The 12,459-nt window shown below is 42.2% G+C and overlaps 1 protein-coding gene across 5 annotated transcripts in view; it reads right to left on the minus strand.

The window, feature by feature from the left end:
- The window catches only part of SLC6A6 (solute carrier family 6 member 6), a 137,080-nt gene that overhangs the window by 89,282 nt on the left and 35,339 nt on the right, over positions 1-12,459 (minus strand). Inside the window, exon 1 of one of the 5 annotated variants that reach the window (XM_027864003.1) lies at positions 9,974-10,007. The exons of the other annotated variants lie outside the window; for them this stretch is intronic. The gene's annotated coding sequence lies outside the window, so the exon portion shown is untranslated. Of the gene's footprint in view, positions 1-9,973; positions 10,008-12,459 lie in introns of those variants that run through there. 5 annotated transcript variants of the gene reach the window in all.

Below are 12,459 nucleotides of genomic sequence, written 5' to 3' on the forward strand. Positions count from 1 at the left end.
TGGCTACATCCCAGGAGCTGGGAAAAGTGGCCACATGGAATTGCAAACAGAACATTGAATTTAGCACAGCACCTGACACATAGTAGGTGCTTAATAAATGTCTACTGCATTGAATTTAGAGTCAGAAGACTTGGATTCTAATTCTGGCCCTATAGCTCACAACGGGCAGCATGATGTAGAGGCTAGAGCACTGAACTTAGCCAGGGAGGCTTCAGCTTCAAATCCTGCTTCAGACTCTAGTTGTATGACCCTAGGCAAGTTATTTAACCTCTATATGCTTCAAGTTTCTTCATCTGTAAAATGCAGGGAGATGGGTACTAAAGAGATCATAGCATCACAAGTTTGGAGCTAGGAGAGTGACCTGTAAAGGCCTTTTCCAGATCTAAATGCCATTGACAGGGGACGACAGTGCTCTCTACAGGTAGAGATTTGTAGCCCCGCCTCCCTTCCCCTTTGATAGAAAAAGGCAATTAGGCAACACCAAGCATGCACCTGGAGATTCTCTAAACTCAGGACCACAGAAATGGCATCACAAAAAACGTTTTGTGTGGATGAACAGGTGATGCCCTACGATTCCAGAGGAGATGACCTCAACCTAACCAGAAACTACAGAGCAGCCCAAGAAAAAGGGTAAGCACCTGGTGAGAGTGTTTGCATAATAACTTTCCAAAAGCACTTTCACAGCTTATTCTGGTCTCCACTCAAAGGCCAGGGAGGTAGGCAGGGCAGGTGTGACTAGCTCAAGTATTAACACCTACACTTTGCAGGGAAGGACACTGAGGCCCAGAGAGAGGTCACCCAATCATAGTGCTTGAGCTGGAAGTAACCTTGGGAACTATCTATTTCAACCTCCCTGTTTTAGAGATGGGAAAACTGAGGTGCAGAGAAGGGAAGGGACTTGGCTAGTCCCCTGGCCCCATTATGGTGCTTTTCAGTCCTGCCAAGGTTCTTTCTTAACTGGAGGGAATGAGAGAAAATAGGGTTGCACCCTAATTCTGATGAGCTGAGAGAGGCAGAGGCCCTGGGTTCTAGTCCTGCCAAAAATGGTGACCTCAGGCAAGCCACTTCCTAACTCTGGGCTTAATTTCCTTGTCTTTAAAATGAAAACCTAATGAAGTTGAGGGCAGAAAGAAGGGTCCCCACAAACCAGCAGCATTTCTCATGGGCATCAAGAGCTTGGAACAAAATAGATGCCCATTGATTGGATAATGGCTGACTTGTGGCACAGGATTGTAACAGAATAAAACAATGTAGTAAGAAAAGGTACATGGGAAAGATTTGGGGAAACATTTGGGGAAAGCTTATAGGAACCAATGAAGAGTGAAGTAAGGAGGACCAAGAACGCAACAGACACAATGATTAGAAATGGAAATGAACTCACTCATTCAAACTGAATTCACCTACAGGATTACAATGAGCAGTCTGGGCCCTAGAGAATCAGTGAAAAAAATAATGCACCTCCATCACTTCCCAGCAGAAGTGAGGGGCCATGGGTGCAGAACACTGCATATACTGACAAACTGAATTGATATGCTCATTTCTGCTGAAATGCAAACTTTGTTATAGGGGTCAGCTCTCTGGGTAGTGGGAGAGAGAACTGTATGAATCATGAAATAAAGGTCATGGAAAAACAGAAGGTCACAGTTTAAAAAAAAAACTAATGAGGGGTTACACTTTAACACAGTGCTTGTCACTCAGTAAATGCTTGTTGACCAGTTGAGTTCTTCTTAGCTCTACCATCCTAGGAGCCGAGGTCTGCGTGCTAAGCCTAGTTTTGCCACTAACCAAATGAGCGACCTTACAGAAGTGCCCCTACTGACCTCCCCGCTCCCCAGTCAAGCAGCAATTACCTTTCATTGCCAGTTAACCTTTGGAGCAGAATCCTTCTGCTCAGGTTTTATTACTTGTCCTCAGTTTTTCAGAGGAAAATGGTCTCACCACAGTTACTGTTCCCTACTGAAAATACCATTCTCTGTAGGCTGGGAGCTCAGATACTCATCTCACTAGATTTGATGGTTATAAACCTAGTCTTCTTCTACTCAAGGAAATCTTTTAAATTTGGGGGCCCGAGTTAAATTTATACATGCATATACACATATTATAATATGTGTGTGTAAACTAACATATTATATTATATACTATGTAGTATGAGTATTATATATACTGTATATAATATGCATATATTCACATGTGCATATAAATGTTTACATATATTTTATATATAAATAAAAATTTAAATCAGGCCCCCCCAAACCAAAAAGATACATGTGTAGTATAGATATAGATATAAAGATTTATGTATATGTATATATATATATATACACATATATACATATATACATATATACATATATTATATTTCCTAATCTCTTGGACCACACGAAAAGCCTCTGAATTCCTTGGCTTATTTCAGGCAGGAAATGAAAGTCAAGACTGATTACTGATAAGAAAACTAAAGAAAACCAGGAAATGTCCACCAAGCATCTGAAAAGCAGAAACTGATAAAGCTGTAGAAGCTGGTAGTTGAAGCTGGTTAAAGGCCGCTCCTCCCCTATAGTCTATTCTACTTTGAATTGCAAAGGAGAAGAAAGAAAGGAGAAAACAAAGTCTAAATGGCTAGGATATGCTCATTCAGTTCAAAATCAAGTGAAAGCTGTGACTTTTCTTTAGCCACCTGGAGAGGAGAGAGAGACTGCCAAAAGTCTCAGTGTAAGTTAATGATTGCTAGCATTTATATAGAACCTACTATGTGCCAAGCACTGGGCAAAGCACTTTTCTACAAATAGGATAATATTTTTTTATTTTACCCACAACCCTGTGAGGTAGATGCTATTATTACCCTCATTTTACAGATGAGGAAACTGGCAGAGAGGTTAAAGCGACTTGCCCTGGGTTATACAGCTATTAAGTATCTGAGACCAGATTTGAATTTAGGTCTTTCTCACTCCAAACCTAGTGTAGTATCCACTGTGCCAGCTTTATTCACTTAATGAAGGAAGGAAGGAAGGAAGGAAGGGAAAGGAAAGGAAAGGAAAGGGAAGGGAAGGGAAGAAGGGAGGAAGGGACTTACTAAGCCTTAATAGCTTAAAACTGAGACTTTTGGTATGTAATTAATAGGAATTTCTATGAAGAGTTTGATTGATACAGAGAAATGTGCTAGGCCTCTGAGGGAGCTATAGATAATCTAGTTCCTGCCCTCAGTAAGCTTACAGTCTAAGCCCCATACTCTGACACTTCCCAATTTTCACATCAAATGAGTTTCCTAATTTGGAAAATGAGTATAACCCTAAATCCGCTCTGACCAAATAGAGTCATAGTAAAAATCAAAACGAAAAAAAGATATTCAAAGCACTTGGGCTGTATAAATATAAACGAGCTACTATTAGGCTAAGGTCACTTCAGACCTTGCTAGCCTTCCCCCGCTTAGCCCAAAGGGTAGTAGTAACTGGAAGTAGAAGGGGAAGACTCACTGACATCCTGAGATGTAGAAAAAAGACCTTAACTTTCAGCCCTCTCCCCCACCCCCCAGCTGATGAGTGGGCTCAGCCCCCCTGGGGTGACTGAATGGGAACATTCTTCTGGGCCCCACTCCCTCTGTGGGTGCAGATATTTCTGGCCTGCTGCAGACTGACCCTGGGGTTCAATCTTATTTATAATCCCAACTTATTGTGGCAGCCTCCACAAGACACATTGTACTGTCACAGTGGGGAATCAGAGGCTGCTGTTTCTTCAAGGACTAAGTAGGGGGACCAGTACTAGGCTTTAAAAATCTTGGCTGTGCCTTTGAGATCTAGGTACAATTTACATGTAGCTAAAAAAAGGAGGATGGTGTCATTTCTGCCCGGGTATTCATTTATATGTATATGAACCTATAAAAGTAACATTCTTATAGCAATTTAAATTTTGCAAAGTGCTTGACACACAATTATGTCATTTGTGCCACATAAAAATCCTAAGGTAGGTACCTCAGGTCTTATTATTATCCTCATTTTACAGATCAGGAAACTGAGGCCTAGGGAAGACTTACCTGAGATTTGACCTCTGATTTCTCTTTCCACTCCACCACACTTTCTCCATTTTCTGTTGGCTTGCATACTTATCAGCCCCCAGGACCCCAGAAGGAAATGGTATTAAAATGGAGGGGTTTGGGGGGGAGAGCTCAAGCAAGTCACTGCTTTCCCTCCACCATCTTGGCTCCGCCCAAGGAAATGGTATTAAAATGACAGAATGTTAAGAGACCTGACCCAATTCTTCTAAACTTCCTCCATCCTGAGAGTAAGGTGTGGTATCCACACTACAGAAAGTCCCAACTTAGCCACATCCAAAGAACAGTGGGAATTCCCTGACAAAAGATGATCATCCAGCCTCTGCTTGCATCCTCCTGGTATCTTAGTCAGTCCATAAATATTTATGAAGGGCTTACTGCCTGCTAGGCACTGTGCTAAGCAATGGAGAATACAACAAAAGGCAAAAGAGAGTCCCTGCCCTCAAGGTGCTCATGCTCTCTCTAATGGGGGAGACAAGATATGAGCAATTATGTACAAACAAGATATAGACTGAATCAACTAGAGATAACTAAGAGGGAAGGCACTGTGATTAAGGAGGCCTAGGAAAGGGTTTGCTGGAGAAGGTCGGGTTTTAGCTGGGACTTGAAAGAAGCCAGGAGGCTGAGATGAGCACTACAGACTTGGGGACAGCCAGTGAAAATGCCTGGAATCAAGAAATGAACAGCCAAGGGGCCAGTGTCACTGAATCTCAGAGTAAAGGTGGCTGGCTGTGAGGGGTAAGAAGACGTGGGGCTCACTACCTCTGTTAAGTCCATTCCATCTTGGGACGGTTTTCCTTTCTGACTCAACCTTCCACAGCTGCTCCCAGTTGTGCCCTGACAGGCCCTCTTTCACAAGAGAGCCTTTTACCTCATTTCTCAAATACATAGAGAACTGAGTAAATTTATAAAAATACAAGTTATTCCCCAATTGATAAATGGTCAAAGGACATGAACAGGCTGTTTTCAGAGGAAGAAATTAAAGCTATCTATAATTATATGAAAAATGCTCTAAATCACTATTGATTAGAGAAATGCAAATTAAAACAACTCTGAGGTACCACCTGATAACTATCAGATTGACTAATATGACAGAAAAGGAAAATGATAAATACTGGAGAAGATGTGGGAAAATTGGAATGCTAATGCATTGTTGGTGGAGTTGTGAAATGATCCAACCATTTTGGAGAGTAATTTGGAACTATGCCCAGAGGGCTATAAAAATGTGCATACCCTTTGATCCAGCAATAGCACTTCTAGGGCTGTATCTCAAAAAGATCATACAAACGGGAAAGGACCCACATATACAAAAATATTTACAGCAGCTCTTTTTGTGTTGGCAAAGAATTGGAAATTAAGAGGATGCCCATCAATTGGGGAATGACTGAGCAAGTTGTGGCATATGAATGTAATGGAATACTATTGTGCTATAAGAAATGATGACCAGGTGAACTTCAGAAAAACCTGCAAAGACTTACATGAACTGATGCAGAGTGAAGTGAGCAGAAACAGGAGAACATTGTACACAGTAACAGCAACATTGTGCAATGATCAACTATGAATGACTTAGCTCTTCTCAGCAATGCAATGATTCAAGAAAACAAAAGACTCATGATGAAAAATGCTATCTATCTACATCCAGAGAAAGAACTATAGAGTCTAAATGCAGATTGAAGCATGCTATTTTCACTTTCTTGTTATTTTTTGTTCCCTTTTGTTCTATTTCTTCTTTCATAACATGATTAATGTGGAAATATGTTTCCATGATTGCACATGTACAAACTATATCAGACTGCTTAACGTCATGGGGAGGAGGGAGGGAAAAAATTTGGAACTCAAAACCTTCCAAAAATGAATGTTGAAAACTATCTCTACATGTAATTGGAAAAAATACTATTTACAAAAATAAAGAAGAAGAAAAGCCTTTTAAATACTTCCAAGATCTTCTAGTCCAGACGTGGGGAACCTGTGGCCTCGAGGTCACATGGGGCCTTCTAGGTCCTCAAGTGTGCTCCTTCGACTGAATCCAAACTTCACAGAATAAATCCCTTTAATAAAAGGATTTGTTCTGTAAAACTTGGACTCAGTCAAAAGGCCACACCCGAGGACCTAGAAGGCCACTTGTGGCTTCAAGGCCACATGTGGCCTCCAGGCCGAGGGTTCCCCACCCCTGCTCTAGTCCAACACAGTTATCTTACAGGTGAGCGAACTGAGTCACTTGTCTAATGTTACCACAGAAGCAGGCCTAGGTTTACAACAGAATCTTAGCCCCATGACTTTTTCCCACTGCCCTTATAAATGTGCTGCTTGCTACAGCAATGAGTTTAGAACTCCCTCTATTTCCTCTTTTCTCCTGTATTCCCCTTGCATGCCAGTCAATCAATAGACATCTATTAAGTGCCTACTATCTTCCAGACACTGTGCCAAACACTGGGGATACAAAGAAAGGCAAAAGATAAGTATTTGTCCTCAAGGAGCTCAGGTTAGTGGGAATATCGATACAGGATCCCTTCCTGCCCCATTTGGGTCTTGTTCTAGTCTCTGACACCAGCTACTTCAGAGCAGGAATACAGTCAAAGAATTTACATCATTTAAAAAAAAAAGAAAAGAAAAAAACAATCACCCAAGCCCTCCTCCTCCCCTGACTACCAGACACCATCAGGACTCAGGGCTCCAGGGCACCACTGATATCATCTACATTGGAATCCACTACCCAAGATATTTACATATACAAGATGGACTACAGATTCCCCAAGATACCCTCCTGAAGTACAGATGAAGTACACTCATCTTGGCCCAGTGAGGGAGAAAGCCTCTCTGAATTAATTAAATCTAAGATATACCTGATTCAGTTCAACCCAATCCAACAAATATTATAAGCACCTGCTGTGGGCACAGCACTGTAGAAAAGGGTGGACAGATAAAAGGATAAATAAGAAAGGGTCCCTGCCCTCATGGACATTATACTCTGATTGTACCTTTTCCCCTACTGATCAACATGATTTGTTAATGGGTACCAAGACAGAAATAAACCAATCGCCATTGTCAGGGACCTCACATTTTATTGGGTGAAACAATTATGCCCACATGAATGTAACCAATGGAGCCACTGGTGGAGAGAGGAGAGGAGTGCTAGGAACTAGGGGATCAGCAGAGGCCTTAGCAAGGGGTGGCACTTGGGCTAAGCCTTCATGGGAAGGTAAGGACGCACAATTAACTATAATAGATAAGAAAGCATGATGAGCAATGGAAACTTTTCTTTGCAAAGGCCAAAGAGTTTGCATATTGGAATGTCATATATGTTGATGATTAAATTCATAATATTTTTAAAATGAAAGACAAAAGACTGTCTGTAAAGCAAGGTAGGTTTTTATAAAATTCAGAAACTTAAAATTCAGGTAACTGGAGATTGAGTGGCCAAGTGTTTAAGGTACCTGCTTCAACAGACCGGAAGAACAATTTGTCACTAGCTTCTCAAATATTCAGAAACAGGTGCTTCTAAAGTGCTTAAAGATCTTTGTTCAAATAATTCAGGCCTTTCTCTCTTACACTACGACAGGCCTCAGCTAATAAATGTCTCTTTACAGAGTGGGAAGGGCTCAACTCTAACCTGACCGGGAATGAGCACAATTGGAATCACTATAGTGCAAATCTTCTTACAATCACCCGGTGTAAATGTTGTCAGAGATAAGCAGCTTGGGAAATGGCGGAACTCAGAAGCCTCAGAAACTGATGGTGAATCAGCAGCCACTGGGGTCTACTCCTGACTATTACTGACTCACAGTAAAACTCTGAGTAAGTCACATTTCTAGATTGTTAGTTCCCCTTTTGTGAAATGGGGCCTGAGCCACGTACAGTGCAAAGGGTAGGGGGGAAGAGGGACAGGGGAAAAGGAAGACGGGAGATGGGGGCAGGGCACAAAACCTACTGCAAAGGATGCCAAAGCATTTGGGTGCAGGGATAAAGTGAACTATTTTGGAAAGAATTAAATGAATGAACATAGAGCCCAGAGTTGGGAGATTTGGGTTCTAGTCATAGCTATGTGACTTTCCTAGTTCTCTCCTCTGTGGAAAAAAAAACAAAAAACAACTTGAGGGTCCATCTCCTCTAGGCCATCTCTCCCAAGTTCCCTCCCAGCCCTTACACTGCAGCAAGCCTCTGCTTCTAAAGAAAATTATAGTTCCATTTCTGGCAACTTCCCCTTTGAGAAACCAAGGGCTATGGCTCACTCAGTTCTAGAAAACAAACACTCTGATTCTCTATGTAGAAACTGGAAGTAAAGTACTCCACGGGGATCCTTGACTTTGGATGCCTGGCACACCTTGCAAACAGTCCACCATCCAAAAGAACAGTTCCATATTTTTCCAAATTTCTTCTCTCCCTTCTCCCCACCCAATGAAGGAATATTCAGTGAAGGTGAGAAGAGCTGGTTGGGCCTGTCAGACTAGATACATCTCTGTGGTCCCTTCCATGCTATTCTCATGTTCTAGACTCCTAGGAATGGAAACAAATAGCAAGTGTGAGAAGACCACAGCTGTTCATTCTCTCAGGGCATCAACCTTCTTGTCATGGTTAGGGAGAGTGTGCCTGCTTTATTACTACAGCTATGCCCTACTTCTTTAGCTGCCAGATTTCTGGTAACCTTCATCATCTGGAATATGGGCAAAAACCTGGAATCGAGGAAGCCTCAGAGCTTCTGAAATAGTCACAAAGTTCATTAGTTGTAGGAGAATCCTTCAGGTCTTCACTGGGCCAATTTTTTCTTACTTTATACAAGGTTCACACAGCTCAAAACAATTTGGTTACATATGGTGTCTTTTTCCATTTGAATGTAAGCTCTTGAGGGCAGGGACTTCAATGCTTGCTTGTATTGGCATTCCCTGGAGTTTAGTAGATCTATATGATGAATACAAAAAACATAAAAGGAAGATGGGAGAAGATGCATCCCAGGCATACTATCAGAAAAGAAATAGCTGACTATCTTGCACTGAGGGAAGAGGAAAAATAATTATAAAAATCAATCTGAGGCCATTTTGTGTAGGGGCAAATTGCTTCCCATGTATATCCCACAGTCACTGAAGGAATTATTCACTGTATTTCAGCCCAGTTTATTCCTTAATTTTCATAACGAAGTTCCCCAGGCACCAAGAAAAATGCCGCAGTGTTCAATATCTTGTATTTGTTGTTGTTTGTCCTTCATTCCTGAAGAGGACCATGATATCGGGAAGGTGATGTTGCAACTTGCAAGTGGACTGGATTTAAGTGAGGGAGGGCTGTGCAAAGTCATTAGCCAAAGCCATCTAGGTCCAGGGGCAAGATATAGGTCAGCATGACTGGAGATGGCCCTGGATGCAGTGAGAGACCGTGGCATTTTTAAGCTAAGGTCTTTCACAGGTCTCAGTTTGTCTGAAGCAATGCCCATTCAATGATTAAGGCTAGATAAGAATGAGGCAAAGAATGACCTCTTTTACTTAGTTGAAAAAAAAAATCAATCTTGATGTTGTATTTAAGAAGTCAGGGAAGTGAGTAATTCATTAGAAAGATCTTATCCAAAAACAGTTAAAATTTAAACAATGCAGGCATTTGAGGGAGAATTCACCTCTATGAGCCAGCTCCCTTCTGAGCAATGTCAGATAAATGAGATGCCCCGAAATCAAAATGAGTTTTTTGGCCAAGAGATCTTAGATCTCATCGGTCATTACCCCTCCACCAGTCCTACCTTGTCTTCTCCATTTCTAGACAAAAGTCTAGAAATAAATGGCACTTTCACTCACCGAGGGTGAGTCTGATTCCCACCCCCACTCCATTGAGAAGGGGAAACAGGCCCAGGAAGGAAAAGTGACTTGTCCCCCACTTTCTAATACTGGGTGACACAGAGTTATCATAAGCTAAGCAGTTAAACTAAGAACCCCTCAATATAATCCAAACCTGGGTATACTGGATTCAGAGCTAATTCTGTCAGGTGAGAGCTGCTTTACAGGAATGGTGTCCAGTGCGCTAAGCCCACTTAGATGGTAACTCCAGCTAGGTAGAAAGAGAAAATCTCACCTTTAAAATCTCAAACTCCACGTGCCCAAACAGAGTTTCTTATCTCCACCTTCTCCACTGCCATTAAATCTATTCTTCCTCCTCTCTCTATTCATTACTTTGCAGATGTCTCTGGTTCTCCCTCACCTCCCACACATCATCCAATTCCTAAACCTGGACATCATCTTTCTCTCTCATCACTGGCTGCATTCCTGCCAAACCCTAAGGGACTGAACCTTCTACCAACACAGGCTGCCCCCGTTACTACAATTTATAAGTCAGTTGTCTAGAACACCAAGAAGTGACTTGCGCTGGACCACAGGGCCAATATGCATCAAAAGGCAGAGGTCTTCTTGGTGCAGAGGCCAACTAGCTCGCCATCCATTATACTGCACACGTCTTATTCCCCAAAAATCCTTAAAGTCCCATTTGAATGTTGTTTTATTCATTCTCCATGATACTGTCCTCCTTCCTCTCCAATCCCATTGCTACCACCCTAGTACAGGTCTTCATTAGTATTCCCTCCCCTGGACAATATTAATAGGTCTTCCTTCCCACCTCAAGTCTGTCCCTTGCCTTTCATGATATTACCTGAATAATCTTCCATGGCTCCCCATTGCCTACTGGGTAAAGTTCAAGCTCTTCTGCCTGGCACTCTGGCAACTGGGACCATCCTAACTTTCTAAACTACTCTGGCTTTACTCCTCTCCACTCCTGCCTTTTTTGTCTTCCCTTTTATTTTTCATCTTCACACTTGTGTCAGCTGCCCTTTATGCTTAAAGTTAGCCAGCTGTCCTTTCTCTTGACCTGCTGAATTCCTGCTTAACTTTGAAAGCTCAACTTAAAATGCCACCTTCTCCAGGAAGCCTTCCCTGATCTTCTCCCCACCAAGTGTCACAGCTTTTCTCCTCACAAAGACCTTTCGGGGCATCTCTCTACTTATCATGCAATCTTGCATATTCTAATTATTTTGGTCTGATCCTCCCCTACTAGCCCAGGAAGTTACAGTTCCTGTCTTACCAGTGGCCTGCCCCAGTACCCAGGACAGTAGTAGCTTAACACATGTTTGCCAATTAGAATTAAATTACTACTGTGCCCTCAGATTTGGAGAGCTCCCAGGGGCCACTTTTCAATAAGTCTTTATTGAATGCCTCTGCTGGCTTCCTCTGGGTAGAGATGGGAAGGACTGGAAAAGCAGATCAAGAAAGCCCAGGAAGTTAGTTGTGAAGATGTGTCACTGACCCCCTGCTCTCAAGACCAAATGCCACAATCCTTGTTGACCTTAACCCCACCATCATGCACAAGAATTACAAAAACGCAGTGAGATTAATCTCTCTTAAATGTTGTTTTTCACAGATGGGGCACCATTGCCCAAAGGGTGAAATCTCAACTCCCTTCACTTGACATTTGAGGCATTCCTTTTGGAATGTAATGGCCCCACTCTCCTGCTCTCCCCTCATCTCCCAATTCCCCCCTCTACTCCAAAGCCTAGACTACAAACTTAACTAGTCTCATTTATCCCTCAAACACACCTTGTATCTTCCTAGCTCCCTGCTTCTTCTCACAATGGTCCCTTCTGCCTAGGGGACTCTACCACCCCTGAAACCTGAGTTCATGGACACCTTCCCTGTGATGACTTTTTGTGACCATCCCAGCCCATACCAATCTCTTTTCAAGAACTGCAAGTTGGAATTCTTGAGGCCCAGGTTCTACTTTCTCCTCTCTGACTACCTGATGTGTGGGCTTCCCACATGGAGATTTAGTTATTTAGGGTCACACAGGGCTGGTATCTATGACAAGATTTGAATTCAGGTCTTCCTGATCTGAACTGGATAGAGTTTAGAATTCTTATCCACTTAACCATCCATCTACAGCCTTGGAATATAGGACATTGGTTGGAAGGGGACTTGGAAGCTACCTAATCCAACCCCCTCATTTTATAGAGAGCATCTGAGGCCCTAGGATGAAGAAATGATTTATCCAAGGGTACAAAACAGCTAAAAGAATCACTTTGGATGACCTGACTGATCAAATCCTGCCTCAGGCACCCATTTATAGATGTGAGATCCTCAGTAAGTTTTAACTTCTTTGTGGGCCTCAGTTTCCTCATTTGTAAAATGGAAATAATAGCACCTACCTTCAGACTTAAATGAGATCACATTTACAAATCTGAAAGTACAATCTAAATGCTAGCTATTATATTATTGTTATTGTTACAAGGTCCCTTCTAGCTCTGACATTTTATGCTTTAACATTCTATATTCTAAGGTTCTTTCTATGTCCAATGGTCTATATTCTAAGGTCCCTTTCCACTCTAACCTATTCAGTTCTAAGGTCCCCTCCCATTCTCACATAATACATGCCCTAAAGGCCTCTCCAGCTCTCCC

Source organism: Vombatus ursinus, unplaced genomic scaffold (assembly GCF_900497805.2).
Source record: "Vombatus ursinus unplaced genomic scaffold, bare-nosed wombat genome assembly UNPS02014773.1, whole genome shotgun sequence".
In the NCBI taxonomy this organism is placed as follows: Eukaryota; Metazoa; Chordata; class Mammalia; order Diprotodontia; family Vombatidae; genus Vombatus; species Vombatus ursinus.